The sequence below is a fragment of the Mauremys mutica genome, unplaced genomic scaffold (genome assembly GCF_020497125.1).
Source record: "Mauremys mutica isolate MM-2020 ecotype Southern unplaced genomic scaffold, ASM2049712v1 Super-Scaffold_100070, whole genome shotgun sequence".
Classification (NCBI taxonomy): domain Eukaryota; kingdom Metazoa; phylum Chordata; order Testudines; family Geoemydidae; genus Mauremys; species Mauremys mutica.
The window spans coordinates 33687-61395 of NW_025423259.1; the positions used below are offsets into that span (position 1 = coordinate 33687).

A 27709-nucleotide genomic window follows, 5' to 3' on the forward strand; every position below is an offset into this window, starting at 1 on the left:
GAGATCAAGAGATATTTGTAGAAAGTACCCAAGTGGGAGTAAGAAAAGAGCCATATACAATATTATGTAATGTATGTAATATATAATTTTGTTATTATGTATCTAGTCATGGAAAGTAAATAATACATGTAAATAATACATGTAAGAAATGAAAGGTGGTTTTTTTTAAGGTTTTTTTTTTTTTTTAAGTCATCCCTGCCGGGGCCCCGTCAAAACTGTTCGAATTGGGCCTCGCACTTCCTAAAGCCGGCCCTGCCCTCAGAGCCTCACCAGCCAGAGAACCCCCACCAGACCGTCACTGCCAGGTTGGGAATCCCAAAGGATTTTCCCCCTCACCCCAAGAGACACAAAAAGCCAGAGACCCCCCAAAAGGGACCCCCACTGGGAACTCAGTCCCTCACTGCCTGCCTAGGATCCCCCCCACCGCCCGCCCTCCAGCAGGATATGCCCTGCCCTTTGCCTGGCACCCCCTCCTCCCCCCTGCAGGATCCCCTGGTGCTTTACAGGGGCACCCCCTGGCCTAGCGCCGGGGATTCTCCCACAGACACTCTGTGCACTGGGCAGGGCAGCGATCCCAGGAGTCTGCGGGAGAAGCCCAGACAGAGCCCCTGGCACAGCACCAGGCTCCCTCTAACCCCCTGTCCTGCCTCCCCAAGAGACGCCCACCCCGGCTGTTCTGCAGCCACCAGGCCCCCAGCGATACCCACCTCCAGGACCCACAGCCTCAGGGCTGAGCACATCACAACCACCCCCTGAAACCCCAAATCTCCAGAACCCACCAACCTCACTAGGGTACCCCCTGCCCAGCCACCCAGAGGCCTCCCCCTACCACAATCCCCCTTCAGCTGCTATCTCCCCACCCAGCCCCACCCCCACCCAGCAACACTGTTACCTCACAGTGCCTGAGAAGTGGATAGAAAGTGACCACCGCCCCCTGCTGGCCAGTCACACAGGCAGAGGGAGCCCTGGGGGATGCCTCTTGAACTGGAGTATGGAAGGCCTGGAGGGACAAAATAGATAAGAAATGTCCATGGCCTGTCACTACCAAATAATGGCCACCATGGATCCACCCCATAGGTGGCTGCATCTTAGCACTGCGGGAAGCAACCCCTCACCAAGGCCATTTGCCATGGGGTTTGGGATACTTCTCAACTCACACTGCACTCAGAGTGACCTCATCATCCCGTGCCAGCTGGAGAAAAGGGTCCAGCCAACTCTTCTGTAACTGGTTGGGAACCACTGACCCCCCAAACAGGGGGAGGCCTCTGGCTTTGATGTGTATTAAATATCTGGCTGGTCTCTTTCTTTGGCAAACATTTTAACAGAGGTAAAGGAGGGACCAAATGATTCACAAAGGAGACAGGAAAGATGATCTCTGGGCAATTTAACCCCCTACAACATCCAGGATGGAGAAGAACTCAGGGCAACAGGTTCCCTCGAAGGAAGAAGTTGCTGGGATTTAGAAACACGGGGAACAACCCCAAACCCGAGAGGATTTTTAATTGACGTTTGATAATGACATAGAAAGAGGCAAAACCTGAGCTTTGAGAGCAACGTTCAGAAATGAAAGAGAAAGGGTGGAAATCTGAGAGATTTTGGATCCATTTTGCAAATTATAGAGAGACAAGTGGAAAATCAGAGGGATTTTATATCAGTTGTTGATAGGAGGTAAAATCTGAGTGTTTCACATCAATATTTGATAAATGAATAAAGAGGAAAAGGGCAACATTTGCAAACATTTTATATCCATGTTCAAGAATCTGAGAAAAGGTGTAAATCTGAGATTTTCTTAGTATTTTATAATTAGAGAGACAGGGAAAAAATCTCAGGGCATATTCAATTAGAAATAGACAACTAGAGAGCAGTGGGGCAAATGTTTAGGGTATTTTATATGAATCTTTGAGATTTGCAAAGAAAATGTGTCACAAACTGTGTATTTGATAACATGAGAGAAAAACACCAAGATTTGAGGGGATTTTATATTGCTGTTAATGAACTAGTGGAAAAGGGGGACTGTTGGACTGGATTTTATACGACTGTCCAATACATAAACACAAAGTAATGGTTCCCCCACCCCCACCATTCCCATGGGCAGTAGGGAGCCCTTTGAGGAGCTGATTAAAAGGGCAAGGGAGGGGGAGGGGGAGCTGAAAAGTCCCTGGATAAAGGAAGGGGGCAGCAGTGGGGGACGGACAGGTGACTGGCAACTGATGGTTGGGGGTAACTGTGTTGGTAGTTAGGGGGCAGCAACTGGGATTGGGAAACGGGGGTCTGGGCAGCCCCCATGGGGGACACGTGCGCCTCCCTTCCCTGCCCTGGCAGAGACCCGGCATCTCATAGAATATCAGGGCTGGAAGGGACCTCAGGAGGTGTCTAGTCCAACCCCCTGCTCAAAGCAGGACCAATCCCCAACAAAATCCCCAAATGGCCCCCGCAAGGAGTCAGCTCCCAGCCCTGGGTTTAGCAGGCCAGTGCTCCAACCACTGAGCCATCCCACCCCCACTCCAGGGGCAGCCATGTGCTGGGGAATGACTCAGGGCGACAATTTCCCACCTAAACAAGGACAAATCGCTGCAGATTAAATTGGGTGGGAAAATGCCCCTCACTAGAGAAGATTTTAAACTGACGTTTGAGACTCATGGGGAGAACGGGGGAAATCGGGGGGGGATGGGAGAGCTGATCATTGGAGGGGAAAGGGGGGAAATCGCCCCAGATTTTATAGCCCCGTGTGAGATACTGAGAGAGAAAAGGGGCAGAACTAGAGAGAATTTGTATGGGGGGTGAGAGGCAAGTGGCACAAACAGGGACAGGATGCAATTAACCCCCCTCCCCCCTTCCCTCGCCCGCCACTCTCCCCCCCGCCAGGAATTTCCTGGCTGCCCAGAGACAGTTCAACACCCCCCCCCCGCGTCCCACTGACCTCCCCCTCCCTACAACTCCAGCTTCTCCCCTCCCTGCCTGACACCCCCCATCTCCTCCCACACCACAGGGGATCCCCCCGCCAGGCCCCAGTCTCTGCCCCCCAAATCCCACTGGGGCTGAGGCAGCTCTGAGGCTTCTCCCAGGTTCCCTGGGGCAGAGTCACTTTCCTGCCCAGCCCTAGTGCCCCCCCCTGGGGTCTCTCACTCCCCGGGGGGGGGGCTCCGTGGGAGGCTGGACACCAGGGATGCAGGACGGCAGGAATGGGGGTGACAGGCCTCCTGTGCCTCAGTCTCACGGCGGGACCGAGGGGGCTCGTCACTCTCCGGCTCGGGAGCGCTGGGAAGACCCGACCGTGGAGGGGCCGTCGCTGGGGGGGGACGGCCCCGCGCAGGCGCTGAGCACGTCCTTATATCACTTCTGTGGCGGGAAAAGTGCTGAGGAGATGGAACGCTGAGGGCTGGTTTTGGCGGGAAAAACCGGTTTGGACTGGTTTGAGCCTGTCCCCTGATGGTAAACAAGTCCCCTCTCAGAGATGGAGTCCAGGGGTCAATAGTTCATATGCTCCAGATTGGATCTTATTTTAAAGCCAGTGATTTACTTCATAAACATCTTATTAACCAACTAATTGAACATATTGAACAGTTTATACTTCTTACACCTAACAATGAGATAAAAAAAAAACAACACAGACAAACCTTATCGGTAACAGCTAATGTCCTAACTGGGAAATCAGCAGCAGTTTGTAGCGGGGGGAGCGCACAGTCTGAATGTGTATGACCCGACCCCAGCCTCCAGCCCCACATAGCAGTGGGGTTTGGCACTCTCTGTGCATTGGTGTGGTGGCTGAGTGGTTAACCAAGCAGTGACAATCCAAGGAGGTTCCCTGAGTCAGTCTCACTCCTGAGGAGATTCTGCACCAAAAAAATTCTGTGCACAATATTTTAAAATTCTGCAAATTTTATTTGTCAATAAATAAATGTGGAGGCTCCAGCATTGCAGGGGGGAGCACAGGCTGCTGGATGCACAGAGTTGGGAGATCACCCTGCAGCCCCCACTCTCCTCCAGTGAAACAGACTTGGTGGTGGGGCTGCACCTCTCTGCTGCCTACTTCAGGAGCCCCAAAAAGACTCCCCAGAACTGCTCATGAGGAGCACATGTGCCTTCCCTTTGCTTCCCCATCAGGAAGTCAGAAAGCCTGAGCAGCTGGCCCCGTGCGATATGAAAACGCCTGGGGGCTCCTGCCACCACTACCGGCAGCACAGCGGGACTAAAGTGGATTCCTGCCCACCCTGGCTCCGCACGGCGCACCACTCCCAGAAGCATCTGGCACATCCCTGTGGCCCCCGTAGGGTGTGTCTCTCGCACGCTGCCCCCACCCCAAGTGCCCACTCTGCCATTGGAACTGCGGCAATGGGAGCTGCAGGGGTGGTGCCAGCGGGCAGTGGTGCCAGGAGACCCACGCCCCCCCTGGACTCCTCCATATAGGAGTTGCTGCCAGATGGGGGTGTGGGTCACTTTCGGGAGCTGCCCAAGATAGGTGCCACACCCCAACCCTCTGCCACAGCCCAGATCCCACACCCCGCCCACACCCAAACTCCCTCCCACAGCCCACCACTACCCCCCAACTCCCTGCCCCAGCCCAGAGCCCACATCCGAACTCCCTCCCAGGGTCCACCCCCCGCCTCCCCTGCACCCCAACCCCCTGCCCAGCCCAGAGCCTGCACCTCATGTACCCAAACTCCCTCCCACAGCGCTTTGGGGGCGGGGGGGAAGGACGGACAAGACTTGGACCGTTCTGGGCATCACCAAAAGTTATATAAACCTGGTGACGCTGAGCTGGAGCCCTAATCACTGCACATCTCTCTCCTTACACAGGGGGACTCCGTGAGGCAGGGCGCTGCTGGGGGTTTATTCCTTCCTTTAATGGCTGTGGAAGGGGGAACAGGGAGAGAATTTGCTCCTCTGTTCTCTGCGGAACACTTGCAGGCAGCGGGATTATCTCCAGGGCTGTAACAAAACACAAGCTAGCAGAGGCGGGGAAGGGATTTCCTGCAGGATCTATTCCCAGTGCAGCTCCCAAGCTGTGCCCTGGCGAGCTGTGCCCAGGGGATTTAGATGCTTTATGTAAGGGGACTGTTGCCCCCTTACTAACATTCAGTGGGGGTGTTTGGTTGCTAGCTCCCAGCACTAAAAAGGGAGGGGTCGATGGGAAATCAGGAGCCTGAGACTGACAGTCCCCAGGAACAATGTGGAGAGACCAATGCTCCAGGTCAGCCTGATTGACAGGGCGGGCAGGCTATTCAAGGAGTCAGGAGGCCAGGGGGGTCCCGTCCTCCCTGTGAGCTGGAATTGTCTGAGTCACATGGAGTGGGGCCGAGCTAAGGAGAGAGCAGGGGGCCCAAGCTTTGCTGATGGTAGCAGAGCTGCAGCCCCAGAGCCAGAGCACAGCCCAGAGAGAACAGACCTGCCCTGGGAGCAGAGCTGTAACAACTGGAGCCAGAGAGGCCAGACAAGCAGCACAGGGAGCTGAAGGCAGAGCAGCAGCAGCAGCCGTGCTGAGGCAGAGCGGAGCTGGAGCAGTCCGGAGCTGGGTGCGGTGAGCAGCTGGGGAGAGCGAGGGGGACCCTGGGCAGTGGGCCCAGCACAGGGAGACGGCTCAGCCGAGAGGCCCTGCAGGCCAGACTTGGAGGGGGATCGTAACCCTGACAGGGCGGGGGTGATGCTGGGGAGAAGGGTCCTGCCACCCAGAGCCTGAGAGTATGTGGCCACCGCCAGAGCAAGTGTCCAACCTCCAGCGTCCCTGCAGCACAGCCAGGGCCTGAGGAGGCGGCCTGGGACCAACAAGGAACAGACTGTGAAGTGCCCTGATGTCCAGAGACACTTTTTGTGATGGTCCCTGCCACAGAGCGGGGTGATGTGTTTTCCTTTAACCTTTCCCATTTTTTCTTATTTTTTAAATTTTACTGTTAATTAAATAACTTGTATTTGCTTTAAATTGTATGATGTGATCAGTGGGTCAGGGAGGTGCGCAGTGCAAAGAGAGGGACACCCTAGCCCCTGCCCTGGGTGATCACAGCAGGGTTGGGGGTTGAGCCCCCCAGGAATCCTGGGCCCAGCCTTGTTGGGGTTATGAGGACTCTGCCAGACAGGAGAGTGGAAGGGGAGTCCTCAAGGGCAGGGAGGCCTCTGGGTAAAGGAAGTGGGAGCGAGGACTCAGTTCCTTTTGCCAGCCCACTTCACCGGGGTAGTGCAGAAGCCAGGAAAGTTCCCCACAATAGCAGGACCATTCCCCCACTTACATCTAGATACAGTACCAGGCACGTAGGAGGATTTCCCCTTCTGAGTCATGGAAGCAGAAATTGACTTTTCCTTTCCAAATTTAGCTAATGTTCAGAAAGAGAATCTAGCACCTGCCTTCCAGACTTGAACACCTCAAAATTCAGGAGTGCTCAAGCTCAGTTTGGGCAGCTGTTACTTCATTTCTCCCAAATCAAAAATACTGATCCACTGTCATTTGCTGTAGAAAAAGTAGGATAAAATTGAGCAAGAAATGCTTCCCAGGGGTTATTAGGACTGGAATTGCTATTTTCAACAGCCATTCCCATTTTTTCTAGTTTTGTTTGTTTGAAAGGAAAACAGTGATATTGGATTGGCAAATTCCCCATAGAAACAAAGAATAATAAAGGCACCTCAACTTTTCCTCATTTATGGAGGACAGTCTTATAATATGCATCCAGGTATCCTCCAATCACACAAGCTGAAAATTGTTCCATTTTACTGCAGTTCTGTAACCATATGGGAACCAATCCTGTCTGTGCTCTGTGCACATCCAAAATTCCTGCTAAATGACCCACCCTGGGAGCGAGTTACCAGTGACCCAGGGCTGGGGTGGAAGGAGGGTGCAGTTCGGGGGGAGCACCCAGGCCTGGGGCGGCAGGGGGTGTGTGGGTTGGGAAGCATTGGTGGGGGGGAAGGGGAGAGCCCAGATCTGGGGCAGCACAGGATGTGTGTGGGGGAGCCCAGGGCTGGAATGGCAGGGGGTGTGGGTTCGGGGGAGGGGGAAGAGCCCAGGGGTGGGGTGGCAGGGGGATGCAGGTGTGGGGAGGCCCAGAGCTGCGGCGGCAGCGGGTGCAGGTTGGGGGGAGTCCAGGGCTCGGGCAGCAGGAGGGTGTGAGGGGGAGCCCAGGGCTGGGATAGGGGCAGCCAAATTTTTTTTTGCTTAGGGCGGCAAAAAACCTAGAGCCGACCCTGCCTCCACGCACTGTGAAGTAGGTAGGAGCGGATCATTATTATCCCTACTTGAAAGAGGGAGAAGCTGAGGCTGAGAAAGGATAATTGAGTTGTCTGAGCTCACACAGCCAGTCAGTGGCAGAGTTGGGAATAGGACCCAAGAGCCCTGATTTTCAAACTAACCATCGGATCTTGAATTTCAGACACTGAATGACCTGAATAAAATGCTCTCAGATGAGCTCCAGACCAACACCAGTGCACATGAATTATTCAGCAAGTATTTGAGGAGAACTGCAAGGTTAGAGAGAATCATGAACTGCTCAGAGACAATTAATGTAGAGAAGCAGCAAAATTCATCAAACATAGAACTGGTTCTGACTTATTTCCTTGGTCTTAAAAGAGAACAACAAGGACCTGAGTCTCCTCCCTGTCAATAACCCCCTGCTGAGCCAATCAGGGTAGAGACTGAGGACGGGAGGCTGAGGGTTCTCACCAGAGAGCCCAAAGGATGGCCCAGGTCATTGGTGGGGATCACTGTCCGAGCTCTATTTCAGCCCCACATTTTTGGGTGGACCTCCCACAGTGGGAGCTGTGATATGCAGGGGGTCAGATTAGATGCTCTAATGGTCTCTTCTGGCCATAAAGTCGACTCATTTCTGAAAAACTGAGTGTAGCATTGGGAGCAGCGTCTGATGTTTTCCTGTCTAGCCGGCTTGCTGCCTAGAACGAACACTCCTTGAGTGGGGTGACCACAGGGAGTAGCTCAAACCTCCAAAGTGCCTAGGCAGGGGCAGGACATTGGCACAGCAAGGGAGGGGTGTGGCAGTGACATCACAAAGGCCTTTTGCAGGACCTCAGACTATTGGTCCAAGGTGGTGGGGAGGTGGTGACCTCACAGAGAGATGCTGACATCAGCCAGGCAGGACGGGGCGAGGGGCCAGGGAAACCTCAGAGACCCCTGTGGCTTTGCTTCAGCAAGTCTCCTTCTCCAGGTCTCTCTTTGAGGACTGAGAGAGTATTCGGGTTCACGGACGTGAGCGCCAGGAGGAACCTCTTTCGAGTTTTCTCCTTCCCTTTTAGTGATTTTACTAGAAAACAGCCGTCCCTGTTTAGAAAGTAAGAGTCTCCTGGAGGTTTGAAAGCTGTTCAGTCTGATCCATGTGGTGACAATTGAATTCTAGGCATGGAAGACACGAGCTTAAGGAGGCAGAACTTTATTCTGCACCTGTGATTTTGTCCTTTAGAATCACTGGGGACATTGGGGTTTGTTCTTTTTTGCTTCCCCTCTTCCTCCCTCCTCTTTTTCTCTTGCTTCCTTTGTCCTTTTACCTGTTCCCCTCCCAACACCAGGAGGGTGTGTGTGTGTGAGCGTTGCGGGGCAGTGCTCTGCAGCTCCCACTGTGGGAGCTCCACTCAAAAGTGTGGGGCTGAACTAGTGCTTGGGCAGTGATCCCATCAGTGACCTGGGCCATCCTTTGGGCTCGCTGGTGAGAACCCTCAGCCTCCCATCCTCAGTCTCTATCCCTGATTGGCTGAGCAGGTTAATGGTCTCTGAGCAGTTCACGATTCTCTCTAACGTTGCAGTTCTCCTCAAATACTTGCTGAATAATTACTATCACTGTTGTTGGTCTGGAGCTCATCAGAGCACTTTATTCAGGTCATTCACTGTCTGAAATTCAAGATCCGATGGTTAGTTTGAAAAATCAGGGTTCTTGGGTCCTATTCCCAACTCTGCCACTGACTGGCTGTGTGACCTAAGACAAGTCAATTCTCCTTTCTCAGCCTTAGCTTCTCACTCTTTAAAGTAGGGATAATAATGATCCGCTCATACCTACCTCACGGTGCGTGGAAGCAGGGCCGGCTCTAGGTTTTTTGCCGTTCCAAGCAAAAAATATTTTGGCTGCCCCCACCTCAGCCCTGGGGTCCCCCGCCAGAGGCGCCTGCTAACCGAGCCCTGGGCTTCCCCCCACCCCCACAGCCCCCTGCCACCCCAGCCCTGGGCTCTCCCACCCCCCACACCGACACCCTGTGCCAACAACATAGGTTTGTTCTCCCCAGTCCGCCCAGGCTGAGGTGCTCCCGTTTATACTCCGTCTCCAGTCGGAGCATGCCCAGAGAGGGTGAGGGGGTGTGGCCTCTTCAGCCCACATGGCGCAGTTAACCCTAGCAGTGCCAGTGCAGGGTGGATGCACCTCATCACAGACAGCATTTCCCAAATGTTGGGATTAGCTAGGACATCTCTTCAGGAGTAACCTCCTGTAGGGACTGGGTCACAAATACCTTGGGAACCAAATACCTGGGCGTTTTCCTAGTTCTGAATCACTTGCTGTGGAATTCTATCCCTGGATCATCTGAGACAATATTGACTTAAACAACTGAACTACCCTGTGACCATGTGCACTTACTTCGGTCAGTTGCATCCATTTGGGGTCTGCTGCTGTTCACCTTTTCAGAGTGGAGATTTAAACATACGACTGTTTCTTTGATAATATGTCCAACAGCTTGGAGTATTCTCTCCTGTTGACTGAACTGCATTTGAATTTTATCCATGTCATCATGCAAGAATAGGGGGGAAAACAAACCTGAAGTAAAAAAATGGTAATTTGTCTGAAATTTCCCAAAAAATCTGAGCTACATTCTGTCAAACAAAACTAACATGCAGTTATATGACCAAGGAGCCTTCATGAAAGATAGAGAACCCATATCACAGAGAGGTAGAAGACACTTTCATTTTAATTTAAAGTGAAATTCCAGACTAGGTTACATCTGATGTCTCAGAATCAGGATGAGAGATTCTCTCATGATCCACTGAAACCTGCTTCACCCAGCGCTTTCTCATGCATCCGATGAAGTGGGTATTCACCCACAAAAGCTCATGCTCCAAAAGTCTGATAGTCTATAAGGTGTCACAGGATTCTTTGCTGCTTTTACAGATCCAGACTAACACGGCTACCCCTCTGATACCTTTCTCATTAGTGTTATTTACAGGAGTTTTAGCACCTTCATAACGGGAGAAAAAACAGCCGACCTTCCCAGAAGCGGCTTTGCCATTGAGGGAAAAGGGGATTTGAACGGTGCTTGGGATCCATTTGAAATCCCCTTCCAAGTCTGACACTTTCATCGCCTGCCAGACTGACTCTGATTTAGGATCAAAGACGTACAAGCACCATTCCCAAGCATGGAAAGCCAAGAACATGACCCCACCAGACATGTTGGGAAGCGAAGGAATACGAAGGGGTGAACTGTGCATGGCTCAGGCACAAGGTAACAGTTCTGGGGTGATGGGGAAGGATGGAATGTCTGAGTCGCCCCATCTCCTTCCAGTGTCACAGAGCCTAAAATGACCCTTATTTCCCTGACACTGCTCCAGCTCTTCATCATATTTAAATATATTTTAAATGAGAAAAAAAAGTCAACAAAATAACTGCTGTTCTGCACAATCCAGGGTAATGTGAGAACAACTGGGAATGAGGAAATCTGTCCTCAAAGAGGAACTTGACGTCTCTAACAATAACTTTGCACTGGGAGGAGGAGTACAAATGTGAATCTCCAGGTTTGTTTAGACAAGGAAATGTGACGGTGATTAGGTCAGATCAGGAGGAAATATGCTAGATAACCCCACTGACTATCCATAGCCCATGTCTTTAGTGCAAGAATAGTTCTCTTTTTACATCAGGAAAGTGAACTCAAGCTAGCTAACTCCGCGGCAACCACAGTGATGAGACCCAGGTAGATTTTATCTCAACGTAGCTGGTTGAAGACACCCACCATCTCCCCCACCTGGGGTGATGACATTCCTGGTAGAAAGGACACAGGCTCCCATGACTTGCAGGACAATGGAGTTGATACAAAGGACCACAGGATCCACCCCAAAGACGGGCGAGCTTCAAAAGTGGGCAACTCATGTGTGGGAGCTGAGGGACTACAGTGTGCAAAAGATGCAAACAGCCTTAACACTCACTACCTGGGAACTGTCAAAAGAATTAAAGAAAAAAATCTTCTGACAGCTCTAGAGAGGGTTTTTATGAAGTTTATCTCCTTTACGGATTCTCTGATGTTTAGAAAGGCCTGAGCTATGAGTGAAGCTTTTCCCGCACTCACTGCATTCATAGGGTTTCTCTCCGGTGTGGACTCTGTAATGTGTGACAAGGGTTGAGCTCCGAGAGAAGCTTTTCCCGCACTCACTGCATTCATAGGGTTTCTCTCCCGTGTGGACTCTCTGGTGAGAGATAAGAGAGAAGAGGTGAGTGAAACTTTTCCCGCACTCACTGCATTCATAGGGTCTCTCTCCTGTGTGGATCCTCTGGTGCATAGTAAGGTTTGAGCTCCGAGAGAAGCTTTTTCCACACTCGCAACATTCGTAGGGTCTCTCTCCCGTGTGGACTCTCTGGTGAGAGATAAGGGAGGAGAAGTGACTGAAACTTTTCCCGCACTCACGGCATTCATAAGGTCTCTCTCCTGTGTGGATCCTCTGATGCCTAGTAAGGTTTGAGCTTCGGGTGAAGTTTTTCCCGCACTCATAGCATTCATTAGGTCGCTCTCCTGTGTGCGTTGTCTGATGAGAGATAAGGACTGATCTCTGAGTGAAGCTTTTCCCGCACTTGCAGCATTCGTAGGGTCGCTCTTCTGTGTGGATTCTCTGATAAGAGTTAAGGGTATATCTCTGAGTGAAGCTTTTCCCGCACTCACAGCATTCATAGGGTTTGTCTCCTCTGTGTATTCGCTGATGCCTACTAAGGGCTGAGGTACGACTGAAGCTTTTCCCACACTCACAACATTTGTAGGGTGTCTCTTTCGTGTGGATTATCTCATGTCGAATAAGGGCTGAGCGGTAATGGAAGTTTTTCCCACACTCACTACATGTATTCTCTCGCTTTTCCGTGAGGATTTTCTCCTGGGACGTAGTTTCCTTGAGGTCCCTGTGAGCTCCCTGACAATCAATGGGTTCATCCACTCTCTCCTCTGAGTGGTTTCCCTGCTCTCTCTCTGGTCTGGGGTAATTTTCACCAGCTTTTCCCTGCTCATGGGGGCTGGACACACTCCCTTTGGCTCTTCGCAGTAATTCCCCATGCGCTTCGGCGAGCTCAGCATCTTCCTGGTGAGGATTCTGCTCCTCGCTCTCCCTCACCACCCCATCACCTGCTAGAAGAGAGGAGAAATCTCAGAATTGGGGATGGAAAGGCAGAGAACAAACCCAAGTAAGTGCTGGAGAGGCAGAAAATAAAAATCGGGGACTGAATTCCCCCAAACTCTTCCCCACAGGGGACAGTGGAGGGGATCAATTCTGCTCCCCACCCAGAACTGGCCTTTAGGGGGGGCCGTACGGGTGCCCCACCCAAGGGGGTGCCGGGCGCAGGGTTTGGATTCCCACCTGACCTGCTGCCGAGAGGCTCGCTGGGCTGATGAAAGCAGCACAGGGAGGCAGATAAGCAGCTGCGTGGGGGAGTGGGATAGACCCGAGCTGCAGGGGTAAATTGGACGACCAGCCATCAGAGCCAGGTGACTGCTCCGGAGCAGAGGGGCCCCTCCACGGCCCTGCTCCACGTGTGCAGCTGCTGCTGTTCCTGTCCCTCCACCCCCCGTTCACCCCGGGAATCGCCCCGTCCACCCCCGACTGGGAGCATCCTCCTGACTGCTCTGCAGGGGGGAGGTGCTGATTGATGGCGGGGTGATCCCCTCCCCCCAACCCAGGTACCCGATTTCCACTGAGCTGGGGTGACGGGACAGGGGGAATCTGCGTGTGCTGCTGCCTCTCTGGGGCCGGAGCTGCCGGCAGCTGCTTCTGTCTGAACAAGCCTAGTTCAGGCTCCTGACCCTGAGAACTTTCTTAAAGAGACAGCGCGCTCACTCAGGCACATACTACCTTCACACACACACACACACACACACACACACACACACACACACACACACACACACACACACACACAGAGTCCTTCACACACTCCCTTCAACATACACACACTCTTTAATATCCTCCCCTCAACACACACACACACACACCAGGGCTCCCTGCATCCAGGTCACTTCCCCACCTGGGCGGTGCTGAGACATCAGGAGCAGCTGCTCTCCTGCCCTCCCCTTACACAGCCTGCAGGGAAAGTGACCTGGGTGCAGGAAGCCCTGACATTGCTCCTTGCTCCCCTCTCCCAGCCCCCCAGGGCTGTGTGGGGCGGGGGAGCAGCAGTCCAGTGGGGGAGCGAGCAGCAATGCCAGCTGCTTTGTGCATCCAGGTCAGGTTCCCCACTTGGGTGCAGGGGGGGATGCCGGGGTTAGAGGCAAAGGGGGCACAGTGCAGGGGTTGAGGGCACAGGAGAGTGGTGCAGGGGGTAGCAGTGAAGGGCTGCATAGAACCATAAAATATCAGGGTTGGAAGGGACCTCAGGATGTATCTAGTCCACCCTCCTGCTCAAAGTAGGACCAATTCCCAACTAAATCATCCCAGCCAGGACTTTGTCATGCCGGGCCTTAAAAACCTCTAAGGAAGGAGACTCCACCTCCCTAGGGAACCCATTCCAGTACTTCACCACCCTCCTAGTGAAATAGTTTTTCCTAGTATCCAACCTAGACCTCCCCCACTGCAACTTAAGGTCATTACTCCTTGTTCTGTCATCTGCTACCACTGAGAACAGTCTAGATCGATCCTCTTTGGAACCCTCCTTCAGGCAGTTGAAAGCAGCGATCAAATCCCCCCTCAGTCTTCTCTTCTGCAGACTAAACAATCCCAGTTCCCTCAGCCTCTCCTCATAAGTCATGTGCTCCAGCCCACTAATCATTTTTTGTTGCCCTCTGCTGGACTCTTTCCAATTTTTCTACATCCTTCTTGTAGTGTGGGGCCCAAAACTGGACACAGTACTCCAGATGAGGCCTCACCAATGTCGAATAGAGGGGAATGATCACGTCTCTCGATCTGCTGGCAATGCCCCTATTTATACAGCCCAAAATGCCGTTAGCCTTCTTGGCAACAAGGGCAACTGCTGACTCATATCCAGCTTCTCATCCACTGTAACCCCTAGGTCCTTTTCTGCAGAACTGCTTCCTAGCCATTCAGTCACTAGTCTGTAACAGTGAATGGGATTCTTCTGCCCTAAGTGCTGGACTCTGCACTTGTCCTTGTTGAACCTCATCAGGTTTCTTTTGGCCCAATCCTCTAATTTGTCTAGGTCCCTCTGTATCCTATCCCTACCCTCTAGCATATCAACCACTCCTCCCAGTTTAGTGTCATCTGCAAACTTGCTGAGAGTGCAGTCCACGCCATCCTCCAGATCATTAATGATTGCGGCACAGGAGTGGAGTGCAAGGGCTGGGGTGAAGGGGGCACAGTGCAGGGGTTAGGGGCTCAGGAGGGGGCAGGTGTTGGGGTGCACGCGGGGGGGCAGAGGTTAGGAATGAAGGGGTGTAGGGATTAGGGGTGCAGGAGGGGGAGCTGGCATTTGGGGCAAAGGGACACAGTGCAGAGGTTGGGGGGAAGGGAACGTGGGTTGCCTAGGGAGCCCATGGGAGCCAGGGGCACCAAAATGCAAGTTTGCCCAGGGTGCCACTTCCCCAAGGCCGGCCCTGCCCACATCCCATCCAAACACTCAGTAGGAAGGGAGGGAGCTCCAGCCAAGGTGTCAATCATCATCTGTAGGAAGCCAGGAGTGAGATCTGCTGGGGACTGTCCTGAGCTCACAGAGTCTGTGTGGGGAATCCCAGCAGGTTCTCTCAGGCACTTACAGTTTCTGGGTTGGTTTAATGTTTCCTCACCTGTGCAGGGACTTCCCAGGATCTCGCTTTCCACTGAACCAGGGAGATCCAGGACCCACGGCTCTTCCCCTCTTTCCAGCTGGAAGATCACAGAGGGTTGGGAAACTGGAAACCCTGCTCAAGGGAAAGAAAACAAAGGAGATCAGGGGAATTCATAGGCTATTTATCATCATAAAAAACATTCTATTAGTTTAACCCCAGTCCACTTTAAACAATAAAATCACAGGGCCACCTCCCCAGGTGCTCAAAGGTGCAGAACACTCTGCTTAGGAGGGATTTAACTATCCCCATCTTTGCTGGGAACACACACAGCCAGACACTCATTATCAAAGTGGCTCCTAAAAAAGAGACTGGAACTGCATTTCCCAGAAAGTGAAGACTCCAGACAGAGGGCAAGTGTCCCTGGCACTGCTTCTTGCTGACAGACAGGTCCAGAGCCAAAGAGAGAGTCCCGGGGAAGCTGGGAACAGGAAGCATGGGCTGGGGGGGTTCAGTGGAGTAAGGACCTGGAAGGGCAGGGATATCACTGAAGGCAGGATCTCAGCAGCATTAGATGTCAGGAAAGCACATCCTGCGGCATTAGGGAACCTAGCGAGTCAGGTATAAAGGGAGGGAGCATAAAAAACACTGTGTGTGGAGGAAGCTGGCAAATTAGATGGTGTAGTTCAAGAGCCACAGACCAATTCTTCTGCCAAAGGAGAATGTGAAAAATAAGAATCAGGCCATGTGACTTCAGGAGGGACAAATTCGAAGATCCAAAGAACATGCAGAGAAGAGAGACGGCGGCTCTTGCAGGTGGGGATGGAAAAGGAAGAGTCTCCGTGGCTCATGGAGCCAATTAGTTCGTTTTATCATTCATTGATCATTGTTATGGTGATCTCATATGTTATTTCAGATGTAGTCACTGTGTACGCAATAGATTTAAGTTGTAGGTATAGACAGAAGTAAGACAGGTAGAGCCCTGCATGGATACAAAATTTATATCCGCATCCGATCTGCGATCCGCAAAAAGGGTCCATGGAGATCTGCAGATTTTCAGGGCTCTAGGCACAAAGTTTGGACCTGCAGCCGATCCACAAAGGAGGTCCGAATTCTCCACCAGGAGACATGATCAAAGCAAAGGGCTAAGGCAATGAATCCTAAAATCTTCTAATATAGGCTGGAAGGGACCTCAAGAAGTCATCTACTCCATTCCCATCGCCCTGCGGCAGGAGCAGGTGTAAATATGCCAGAAATTTGCCTGACCTGTTCTTAAAACCCTCCTGGGACAAGAATTTCACAACCTCTCTTTGTAATCCATTCCAGCACTTCCCTATCCTTATCGCTGGAAAGGTTTTTGTATTACCCACCCTCAACCTCCCTTGCAGCAGATCAAGCCAATTACTTCTCCTCCTACCTTCAGCGGACGTGTGATGAACAATTAATCACTGCTCCCTTATAACAACCTTTGACATATTTGAAGACTGTTCTCAGTTCCCCACTCACTCTTTTCTCAAAATTAAACATGCCCAGTTCTTTCAACCTTCCCTCCTAAGTCATGTTCGAGGACCAGGAGGGCGCTTTTTCCTTCTGAATGGAGATGCGCAAGGTGAGGTCAGAGAAAAGGATGTTGGAGTAACCGAGACAGGAGAGGATGACTAAGAGCTCTAGCTGCGCGGATGGATAGGAAAGGCCAATTGTTAAGGATGTTACGCAAAAAGAAAATGCCAGGTGTAGGCACAGCCTGGATAGGAAGCCCCAGAGAGAGCTCCGTGACAAAGGTATTGCACAGTTATGGGCCTGAGTGACAGGCAGCACAATGGTGCTGTCTGCAGCGGTAGAGAAAGAAGGTGGGGGGAGGGCTTGGGGGAAATATTAAGAGCTTTGCTTCAGCTGTTGATCTTTAGCTGATGGCTGGACATCAGTGAGGAGATGAGAGAGAGGGGCTGAGATTTCAGTTGCGACAGAAGGAGACAGGCCAGGAGCAGAGAGGCAGAACTGGGAGTTAGGAGCACAGGGATGGTAGCTGAATGTGTGTGTTCAGATGAGATTCCCAGAAATAAGGTGCAGACGAAGAAAAGAAGAGGACCAAGGACAGAGCCCCGTGGAACCCAAACAGAAGGCTGGAACGGGGGTCAGCCGGCTCATTCTAAAGACACTCTAATGCAGTGACTGGAGGAGGAGAAGGATGTGACTCATCATGGACCTCTTGATGCCACCTGGCAGAGGGCACAGGGTGCCTAATATTTTACTGGGATCCCACAGACCAGGTACACGCATATTCGTTCACCCAAAGGTGGCGTGTCAGGTGTCTGCGAGGAACTAGTTAGGTAGGTCTTAGGTAGCTCTTAAAAGCTTTGCCAGTCCAGCTCTATTGTTTAAGGCTGGGAAAAAGTGCCCACACGCATGCGCACACACGCACCATCCAACATGGCTCTGCTGGCCAAAGCTCAATCACAGACACAGCTACAGCGGCAAAAGCATCCATTTTTTAAAACAGGAAACTAAATGCTCATAAGCTACATTAATGCAGAGTTAAGGTTGCCCAGTGCTGTCTCCTGCCTTGCACCATACGGACGGTGAGTAAACTTAAACCACTGCAGACCAGGAAATGAAAAGTTAATGTAAACTTTCCCCCAACCCTTAACCCTGTAGCTGGCCAGACCCAGTGAGAATGGTTCTGCGTGGGCCGTGCAAAGGTTAACCAACTGCCACAGGGACTCAGGTATTCAGCTCAATGCAGCAGTAACGGGATGAATTCTATGGTCTGTGGTATAAAGGACGTCAGAGTAGATGACCTAATAGTCACATCTGGCCTTCAAATCTATGAACCTATAATTGATCCGAGGAAAGACTGAGACTAAGACATTGTCTGTGCTGTGCTCACAGGTGGGAATCCCAGCACCTATCCGCATGCCTCCGGCTGTGTGCACTGGGCCAGCTGTAGCTGTGACTGGCTGATGGAGGGATGGGTTGCAGCAGCTGGGCAGAGCTGTGCCTGTGCTATGCAGAGAGGTGCATGTGAAACTTGGGGGGCAATTCTGCCTCATTTCCGTGCTGAGTGTTGTAGGCTTGGTCAGCAAAGGTGCCCAAGGGCGTGTTCTTGCCATGGGGGTTGTCAGCACCCTGGTGGCGTATGTTCGAGTGACCTGTGGGGCTTAGTGAGGGGTAAGTGAAGGCAGTGACTCACAAGGAAAACTCAGGTTGAGGGCAAGGGGGTAGTAACACTGTCTCCTGCTCGTTCTAATCACAGCAATACCAATCACAGAGGGAAACTGAGGTGTGTATTGACATCATACAAGTATCACCAAAAGTCCCACCTCTATCTCACACACACACACACTGCTCACAGCCCCCGGAGAGAAAGCAAAGCACAGGAACTGGACGTTAGTCCAGTGAACACAGTGGAGGACAAACTGCAATCCTCACACCCTGGTCAAAAAGGAGAGGCAGGTGGGTCCCTGCCCATAGAGAGGGGCTGGCTGGAGGCCTGATACCTGAGGGGCCATTCCTTGAGCAGACCATGGAGGCAGGTGAAAGGCTTCGCTACCCCAGATCTGTGACATCGCAAAAGCACATTTTGGGGAATTAGGAAATCTAGTGACTCAGGTGTAACGGGAGGGAAAATTAAACTCCCCCAGTGTGAGGAGAAGGCTGGGGAATTACACACTAACATTCAGGAGCAACAGCCTCTAATTCTTCCGGAAAAGGAGAAGGTCAGAAACAAGAACAGGGCCATGCAGCCTCAGGAGGGACCGGCTCAGAGATCCAAGGAGCCGGGAGGGAAGACAGCTTGTGGCTGCTGCAGATGGGGAGAGGGGGGGCAAGACTCTCTCCAAACTCTCACTCTTCTTGACCCCGACCTGATTTTACGATCTATGACCCAGTCTCACGTCTTGTGGGCAATTTCATACTCGCTAGAGGTAAGATGTCATTTTCAGAGAATTGCTTATTAGCTTGGACCATGTGTGGAGGGGCAAGGAGGTGAACATAAAGAAATGGGTTATTCAGCTTGCTACAGTTAAGGGCTTCTATTAGGTGGAGGCTTTGTGGGAGAAGTTCTGCTGAAGTCTGGGATTTACCTGACCAGGCCTAAGGAGAGAATCCCAGGTCAGATATTTTGCACCCTCATTTTTACAGACTAAGGAGTAACTACAAACAGGTGCAATACGCCACAGGATTCTGAAAGAAGGACGTTTGGGGTGGGCTTTAGCAATTAGGTTGCTATGCAGCATCTCAGCAGTTGGACACATTTATATATTGGGATTATTAATAACTAAGTGATGTAAATCATGAGTATTAAGGATTGATGCTAAATTATGGACTTCCCAAAGGTCACATATGGGTTGGGGCAGCTATTGACATTGTAATCAGAGCAAAGCAGCAGATGCAGTATATCGCCATCCTATTACCATAAGGAAGTGGATAAATTACCTCCCCTAGTGACCAGTTTTTCATTTTGTCAGGTCCCCGAGACAGTGTAAACTGAAGCAGGGCCTCCCTTCTGATGGGTCCCTTGCCCCTCGATCTTTGTTTCCATTGGTGTCAAAACTTGTACGTCCGCACAGTGCAAGCCCCTCTTTACTATACTGCTCTTAGTCTAACTGTTACGTGGATTGATCCTTGCCTGTGATTTCAGTTATAACTGTCTGTATTTAATCAAGTTTCTGTGTGTTTCACCAAATTCCATCTTCTCAATTAACTTTGAGTAGCCATGTACAAGGGCGAGCTGTGCCCCAACACGTCATCTTATCGGTGTAAACACTGTACAGGCTACACCACCACCCTGTGACATCATCAACAAAGTGCCCATTTGTGCCTGGGTAGGGGCCCTGCTCTGGGAGGGAGGATGCAGCGAGGACTCAGGGTCGGTGGCCGGGGTCGCTGTGCACAGAGATGGGGAGGTTATGTGAGGAGGGGGGTAATGAGAGGGAGGTCAAGAGTTAAAATAATATTTGGGGGAGGAAATGTATAATGAAGTGAAACTGAACAGAAATAAAACTGGAGTGTGGGCTCTAGAACAACAAGGCTTGGGCAGGGATTTGGGGTTAAAGGTCTGGGATCCCCCACAGCTCCAGATCCCCAAACCTCTCCTCCCTCCCACTGACCCACCCAGCCCACTTCCTGGGTGCCCTTCCCCCACACTCCCCTCTCCTTCTTCCCATTACTCTCAGCCAGCACCACCTCCCGGCGCCTTGGGAGATTCTTGTGTTCCCTCCTCGTCTCTCACAACCTCCTCCCTCCCTGCTGCTTCTTAGCTCTAACCCTGCACACACCCTCCCCATGTCCTGGCACCCCAGAATTATCTACTCCCCCCTTCTCCTCCCCTCCCACGGCTCTGTTCTCCCTTCACCCATGGGGTCCTGAATGGCAACATTATTCGCTCTCCTATCAAAAGATGAGCTCATCTGACTGTCACACAAGCCAGGCATCAGTCACACACCTATTTTTATTAATTAAATTATTTATTTTTTAATAATTTTTAAAATATTTTTATTTTTTTATAATTTTATTAATTAATTTTTAAAAACAGTTGCTAATGTAGCCAATAAGGACACATTAAATGCAATTTCAAAATGACTGATGACAAATGTCTAAAAATTATTCTAGTGGGTGGGAGATAAGGCAAAAAAGGGGGGCAAGGAAACTTGTCAAAACTTGTATGATGAATAAAGGTATCAAGTTATTACTACTCAGGTTCTTTAGAGACCCCACAGCTTCTAATAACCCAGGGGACAGGACTCCTTACCCAGCGAGGTCACCGTCTCATAGTTCTCCTGCATGACATCCCTGCAGAGGGCTCTCTGAGCGGGGTCCAGCAGAGCCCCCTCTCCCCTGGTGAAATACACAGCCACCTCCTCGAAGGTCACCGGCCCCTGAAAGAGCAAGAGTCCAACACTCAGGACCTGCTGCCCCACTCACACTTTCAATCAAATGTAAGCTCTGGTGGATAATAGTCAACAGAGTCCCACCCCACCCCGCTCAGAGCAGCCAGGAAACGCCAGGGGGAGGGGACAAAGCGAGAGCCCCTTGTCTCTCCCAGCAGATCCATCCCCCCCCACTAGCCACAGACGGACACAGGAGATGGAGGCCCTGGCAGGTGCAGGGAGAGCTCGCTGGCAGGGAGCCCAGCGCTGTTCTCATTGTGAAGAGCTGGACGGGGCCAGACTTAGTGGGGGGCAGATGACATGACGGTCCAGGGGGGCCTTGCTGAGGGGGTTCCTCCAGCCGGGGTGTCCTGTCTCTCCTCCCCCCACTTCTCTTCAGCTGTCTGCCCCTGCAGCTGTTCCTGCAGCCCTGCCCCCTCCCCCCACTTGGAGCTGCCTCCGGCCAAGCTGCTCCCAGGAGCCTCCTGTTCTGTGCGGGGGGGGGGGGGTGGCCCCACCCTCCTGCCTCTGTGCCCAGTCTCTGCTGAGCTGAGGTGGGGGGACAAGATTCTGTGCTGCTGCCTCTGGGTCAGGAGTGGGGGCTGCTGGCCCCTGCTGCCGTGTGAACGAGCCTTCGGACTAGTGAGTGCCGCTGGGCCGGAAGTGACAGCGGGTGTGTCTCACCCTCCCCCACCACACAGACACACACACCCCACCACAGACACGTCAGTTACTGTTGTTACTTCCTGTCAAAATGCACAAAGTACATGTAGTCTCTGTAATTTTATTCTCTCACATTCGGTCAGGATGACAGTGCTGGTAGTTTAGTTTTTTAACTGGTCTGTGCATTTCATCATTTTATTTCTGTCTTATGCTTAAAGACAGTTCTCTGAGTAACGAGTTCTAAAACACCTCACCTGGCCTGGCTGGCGTAATTATCATTATTACCGTTAGTAACATATTGTGCTTTATTGTGTGGTGTTATAAATAACTAACACGTTATGTCATATAGAATCACTGTGTGCTAAATAGAGAATCGATTGATCGGTCTGTAGCGAGAATAATCATGTATTAAGTATCTACGTAAATAGGGTTGAAACACAAGGCCTGTAGGCTGAGACCTGCAAGATTTTAGCTTCGCTATTTTAGGCCTTGGAGCTAAGAAATCCTGACAGAAGTAAATGGCCGAGGAATAACCCGATGCCCTAAGATGAGGTAAAGAGGTACCAAGTGGGAACAGGGTGGAAAAATTAGCCAGAAGATTAATTTTAAATAAAAAAATTCTGGAAAGGCACCTCTGTTTCCAAATGTGCCTTAACCACACGATACAGGTTGTGTGTCAATGCTAATGAGGTATAATCAGATTCACGTTATATAAAGGGGGTGCCCAGAGCAGGAAAATTGAGCTCCTTATGGGAAATTCCAGCAGGAACCATCCCTCTACTGATGATCAATCCATGAAAGACACATCAGACCCTAATACTATTGTCAGGATGTGAGTAGAACTAGAGTTGTAACTTTTGCACAGGTCTTTATAGAATGTCTGTGCGCTTGGGTCGTCATAACCTTAACTGTAACTTTAATAAAACTTGTAAAACCGACTAGAACTTGTGCTTGTGAGTGTCTGTGTGGTCACTTCCCTTGGTCATTGTGTGTTCTTAGAGACTGTACATTTGAAGCAAGTAGCAGAGGCGACTTTCACTCTGTTAAGCTTGAAACTGTCGCCACCAGAGCTGACCCCGCGGTGGTGTAATGCCACATAAACTGCACTTTACATAAAATAAAAGGCGGCACAATACACCACACACCAGGCCACCCTCACTTCTGCGCTGCTGCTGGCGGTGGCATGGCCTTCAGAGCCGGGCGCTCGGCCAGCAGCCACTGCTGTGAGGCCGCCCTGCCAGTGCTGAATTTGTGCCAGGGCTGAGCACTGGCGCCTCTTTCAATACAAACTAAGCCCTAGAGGGAGGCATCAGGGTCTGGACATGATGGTGGGGAGCCTGTGAGGGCCAGGGGGGTGGGGAACACCAAAATACAAGTTCACCAAAGGTGCCATTTTCTCTAAGGCCAGCCCTGGAGCTGGGTATGGGGGAGGGGCACATCCCCTAAGGCTGTGGTTCTCAGCTAGGGGTCCCTGGACCTCTGGGGGGCTGCGAGCAGGTTTCAGGGGGTCCAGGGCAGAAAGCGCAAATCTCACTGCCTGGGGCCATGAGCCCTGCCACCAGGGGGTGAAGCCAAAGCTTGAGCAATTAGCTTTGCGGGGGGGCCTGTCACATGGGGCCCCAGGCAATTGCCCTGGTTGCCGCCCCCTAACGCCAGCCCTGGCTTTTATATGCAGAGAACCAGGCACATGCAGGGCCGTGGAATTTTTATAGCATGTTGGGGGCCTTAGAAAGAAAAAGGTTAAGAACCCCCCCTAAGCCTCCCTGGTGGGTGCCCCTCACATCTCACAGCAGCTGCTGGTTAATCAGGTCGGGCTCCAGCCCAGGGAGTCTGGCCCATTTTCCTAGCCCCACCTAGGGGGGTTGTTTCCTGTTCCACAAATTAGAGCATTTCCACCTTCCAACCCCGTGGGTCTGTTCCTAGAATGGAAGCCGCATATTGAACAAGTCCCAACAGGTTTGCTACACCCTGGCCTCCTCCCATTCTCCCCCCTGGGAATTTTCTGCCCCGCTCCAACCTCCAAACCAGACTGCCCAAGCCTCCCACCTCCAGTGTATTTGCTGTCCCTCCCCTCCAGCAGGAACCCACCAGGACACCCCCCCCCATAACCCCTACCTGAACTGGCTCCTCTGCAGCCATTTCCCTTCCCTGTCCCATGGGAGGATGGGATGAGCTGGAGCGAAACATGGACGACATCCTGCAGCCTGGCAGGGCAAGAAGGGCAGTTGCGGAGGTTTCAGAACAGGCTTTAGTTCATGTCACATCACAATTCCCCCAGGATCTTTCCCTGCAGAGACACAGCCTAGGCTCTGCCATGCTGGGAACATGCTCCAGCTCTTTATTGCAGGGGAGACCTGGCCCCTCCTGCCAGGCTAAGCCCACAGGGAGATTTTTCAGCCTTCCCAGTAATAAAGTCTCAGAACAAAATGCTGGAAAGGAGCAGAACCAAAGGGGCTGGGCCGGCTCCATAGGGACACTGGCTCCTCCCTTCCCCTCCTGTGCGGCCATGTCCTGTCGCTGGCAGAGATCGGCCCCCCCCATCTCCCCCCCAGAGGCAGCCGTGTCTGCGGGCTCCCCCAGCCAGCACCTACTAACCACCACCCACGGTGGGGGAGTGACACAGGACAGCAAATTCCCACCTACCCAAGGACAAATTGCTGCAGATCAAACGGGCTGGGTTCACATCCCAAAGCTGAGGAGAATTTAAGAATTATGGAGAAAATAGGGAAAATGAGAGACTAGAGGGTCAATAATTTTAGGGAAAACGAGGGAATCTCCTTGGGTTTTCTAGCCACATGTGGGGAGGGGAGAGAGAAGGGGAAGAACCAGGGAGAATTGTTATCAGGTTTTGAGATGGAAAAAAAAGACACAAACAGGAAAAGGATGCGAGTAGCTCACCCCTGTGACCATAGGCGTGTGTGGCACATTTCATTAGGGTGTGCACCCAGGGAGCCCCGCCCTAGCCCCACCCCATCCACTGCCTCCCACTTCCTGCCCCCCTCAGAATCCCCAACCCCCCCTGCTCCTTGTCCCCTGACTGCCCTCTCCTGAGACCCCCCCACTGTAACTGCCTCCCTAGGACCCTACCCGTCCCCCTGACCCTTTATCCACACCCCCGCCCCCAGACAGACCCCTGGGACTCCCACGCCCCATCCAACTGCTCCCCACCCCCTGACAGGACCCCCAGAACTCCCGACCCATCCAACTCCCTCTGCTCCCTGCCTGCCCCGACCCCCCACCACCCTCCACTAGGCACCCCCCGAACCCTCAACCCATCCAACCCCCCCCGTTCCTTCTCCCCTGACCACTCCCTCCAGAGACCCCCCCAACCCCTAATCACCCCCAACCCCCCTCCCCACCTCCTGGCAGCTCTGTCTAGTGCCTGCTCCCACCCACACACTCAAAGTGGCAGAGAAGGTTCCCTCTCCTTCGGTGGGAAGGTGGCCTAGTGGTTAAGGCACAGGGCTCAGGCTCAGGTGTTCTGGGTTTGAGTCTCTGCTCTGCCACAGACTCCCTGCTTAGCCTTGGGAAAGTCACTTCACCACGTTGTGCCCTAGATCCCACCTGCCCAAGGGGCCAACACTGACCCTGCCTCCTGGGCTAAATCCATTCATGGCTGGGTGATGGGGGGGGGGCGGGGAATGGAGATACCAACATGGGGAGATTTGGGCTGAATTTCTCCACAGCCGGAGAGTGAGAGCCAGCTCCACAGGGGGGATGGGAGAGAGAGGGGCTCAGGCCAGCTCCACACAGAGAGGGGTCAGGGCTTCAGCCCTGCAACTTCTGCCACTAAGGTGGCTGGTGCTCCCGAGCCGGGGACTTCAGCCCCACGTCTTCTGCCACGGTCCGGGGTTCTCCTGCCTGCCCCAGGGTGGCTCCTTGCCCCCTCCATCGCCCCCCCCACTGCAGCTCCTGCAGGGGCCCGGGGCTTCTCCTCCCCCCCCGCCAGCTCGGCTCCTCTCCCCCCCGCGGCTTCTGCCGGCATCTGGAGCTTCTCCTCCCCCCAACCTCCCCCAGCCCCAGCCCAGCTGGGCTCCCCGGGGCACCCGCCGCTGCTGTGGCCGGAGCCGAGCCTGGCGGGCAGGGAGCAGCGACTCACGCGGGGGCCCTGGCAGAGCCCCCAGCCCGAGCGGGACGGGGCAGCCCCAGGGGAGCGGGGGGGCTCTGCTGTTGCTGGCCCCGCCCCCCCCACCGACCCCTGGGGCTGTTTGGGGGGGGCTCACTCAGCCCCCCAGGAGCGGGGGGGGGAGCAGCGGAGCCTCCCCCGCCCCCGGAGCCCCCACGGGAGGGGGGGAGCAGCCTCCCCAGCCGGGGCTCAGGGCATTGGGGTGCCAGGGCTCCCCCCATGCGCACGCCTGGGCCCGGGACACTCACACACACACTCTGCCCCGGGGCTCCCCTGGTGCCCAGAGACCGATCAACCCCCCGCCTGCCCCCCCGCCCTTCCCCGCCTGCAGCTCCGGCCTCTCCCGCCCCGCCAGCCGCACCCAGGGGAACCCCGAGCCCCAGGCTCTGTCCCCACCTGGAGCCCAGCGGGGCCGGGGGCAGCTCCTGCTGCAGCTGAGAACAGCGGCTCTGCTCTGGCCCGGGCGGCTCCAGCGCCCCGCCCCCAGGAGCTGCCCCGCCCCCGGCCTGTGCCAGAGCCCCGCCCCCAGGAGCGGCCCCGCCCCCGGGCTGTGCCAGAGCCCCGCCCCCAGGAGCTGCCCCACCCCCGCTCTGCGCCAGAGCCCCGCCCCTGGGCTGTGCCAGAGCCCCGCCCACAGGAGCCGCCCCGCCCCGAGACTGTGCCAGAGCCCCGCCCCCAGGAGCCGCCCCGCCCCCGGGCTGTGCCAGAGCCCCGCCCCCAGGAGCCACCCCGCCCCCAGGCTGTGCCAGAGTCCCGCCCCCAGGAGCTGCCCCGCCTCCGGGCTGTGCCTGTGCCCCGCCCCCCAGGAGCTGCCCCACCCCCGGGCTGTCCCAGAGCCCCGCCCCCAGGAGCTGCCCCGCCCCCGGGCTGTGCCAGAGCCCCGCCTCCAGGACCTGCCCCCCACCGCTGGGATTTGTTCTCCTGCCTCCTTCTTCCCAGCACCCACCGCTCCCAGCTGCTCCCTTCCTGTGTCTGCAAACACCCCCCGGGCGGGCTGCAGCGCTCGCTGGGGCTGGCTCCAGTGGCTGAAGTTGCCTCCATCTCTGCTCACCTGGGGGTGGGGGAAGGACGAAGAGAGGAGATGTGCCCAGGGTGTGAAAGCGGAATTAGGGGGCAGGGAAAGAAGGACTGTTTGGACAGGTGGGTTTTTTGCAGGGGGGGGGTGATCCAGATGGAGTCAGAAGCAGTTGGGCAGCAGAGGCTGAGGGAAATTGAGGGGAACCCCCTGGGTGTCCCAGTCTTGGCCAGGGATTGTACAGCACCTAGCGCAATTTGGGGTCCCAGAGCCGTAACTAGCTATTTTTGCACCCAATGCAAAAATATAAAATTGCGCCCCCCATAGGGTACAGGTGGGGGAGGGGGAGCCCAGAGCTGGGGCAGCAGAGGGTGTGTGGGTGGGGGAGCACTGGTGGGGAGGGGGGAGCACAGAGCTGGGGCAACGTGGGGTGTGGGGGGGGGGAGAGCCCATGGCAGGAGGGTGCAGGTCAGGGGGGCAGAGCCCAGGACTGGGGCGGCAGGGGGCTGTGGGTGGGGGGAGGCCCAGAGCGGGGACAGCAGAGGGTTCAAATGGGGGGGGGGGGAGCCCAGGGGTTGGGCAGCAGGAGGGTGTGGGTGGGAGCAGCTAAATTTTTTTTTCCTTTGGGTGGCAAAAAAACTAGAGCCAGCCCTGCCTCCACGCACGGTGAGGTAGGTAGGAGCGGATCATTATTATCCCTACTTGAAAGAGGGAGCAGCTAAGTCTGAGAAAGGAGAATTGACTTGTCTGAGGTCACACAGCCAGTCAGGGGCAGAGTTGGGAATAGGACCCAAGAGCCCTGATTTTCAAACTAACCATCAGATCTTGAATTTCAGACATTGAATGACCTGAATAAAGTGCTCTCAGATGAGCTCCAGACCAACAACAGTGCACAGGAATTATTCAGCAAGTATTTGAGGAGAACTGCAACGTTAGAGAGAATCATGAACTGCTCAGAGACCATTAATGCAGAGAAGCAGCAAAATTCATCAAACACAGAACTGGTTCTGACTTATTTCCTTGGTCTTAAAAGAGACCAACAAGGACCTGAGTCTCCTCCCTGTCAATAACCCCCTGCTCAGCCAATCAGGGTAGAGACTGAGGGCGGGAGGCTGAGGGTTCTCACCAGCGAGCCCAAAGGATGGCCCAGGTCACTGGTGG

The 27709-nt window shown here is 53.6% G+C and overlaps 1 pseudogene; it reads right to left on the bottom strand.

Moving 5' to 3' along the window:
- Window positions 1-9235: 9235 nt before the first annotated feature.
- Window positions 9236-27709, bottom strand: part of LOC123358481 — a 44133-nt pseudogene continuing 25659 nt past the window's right edge.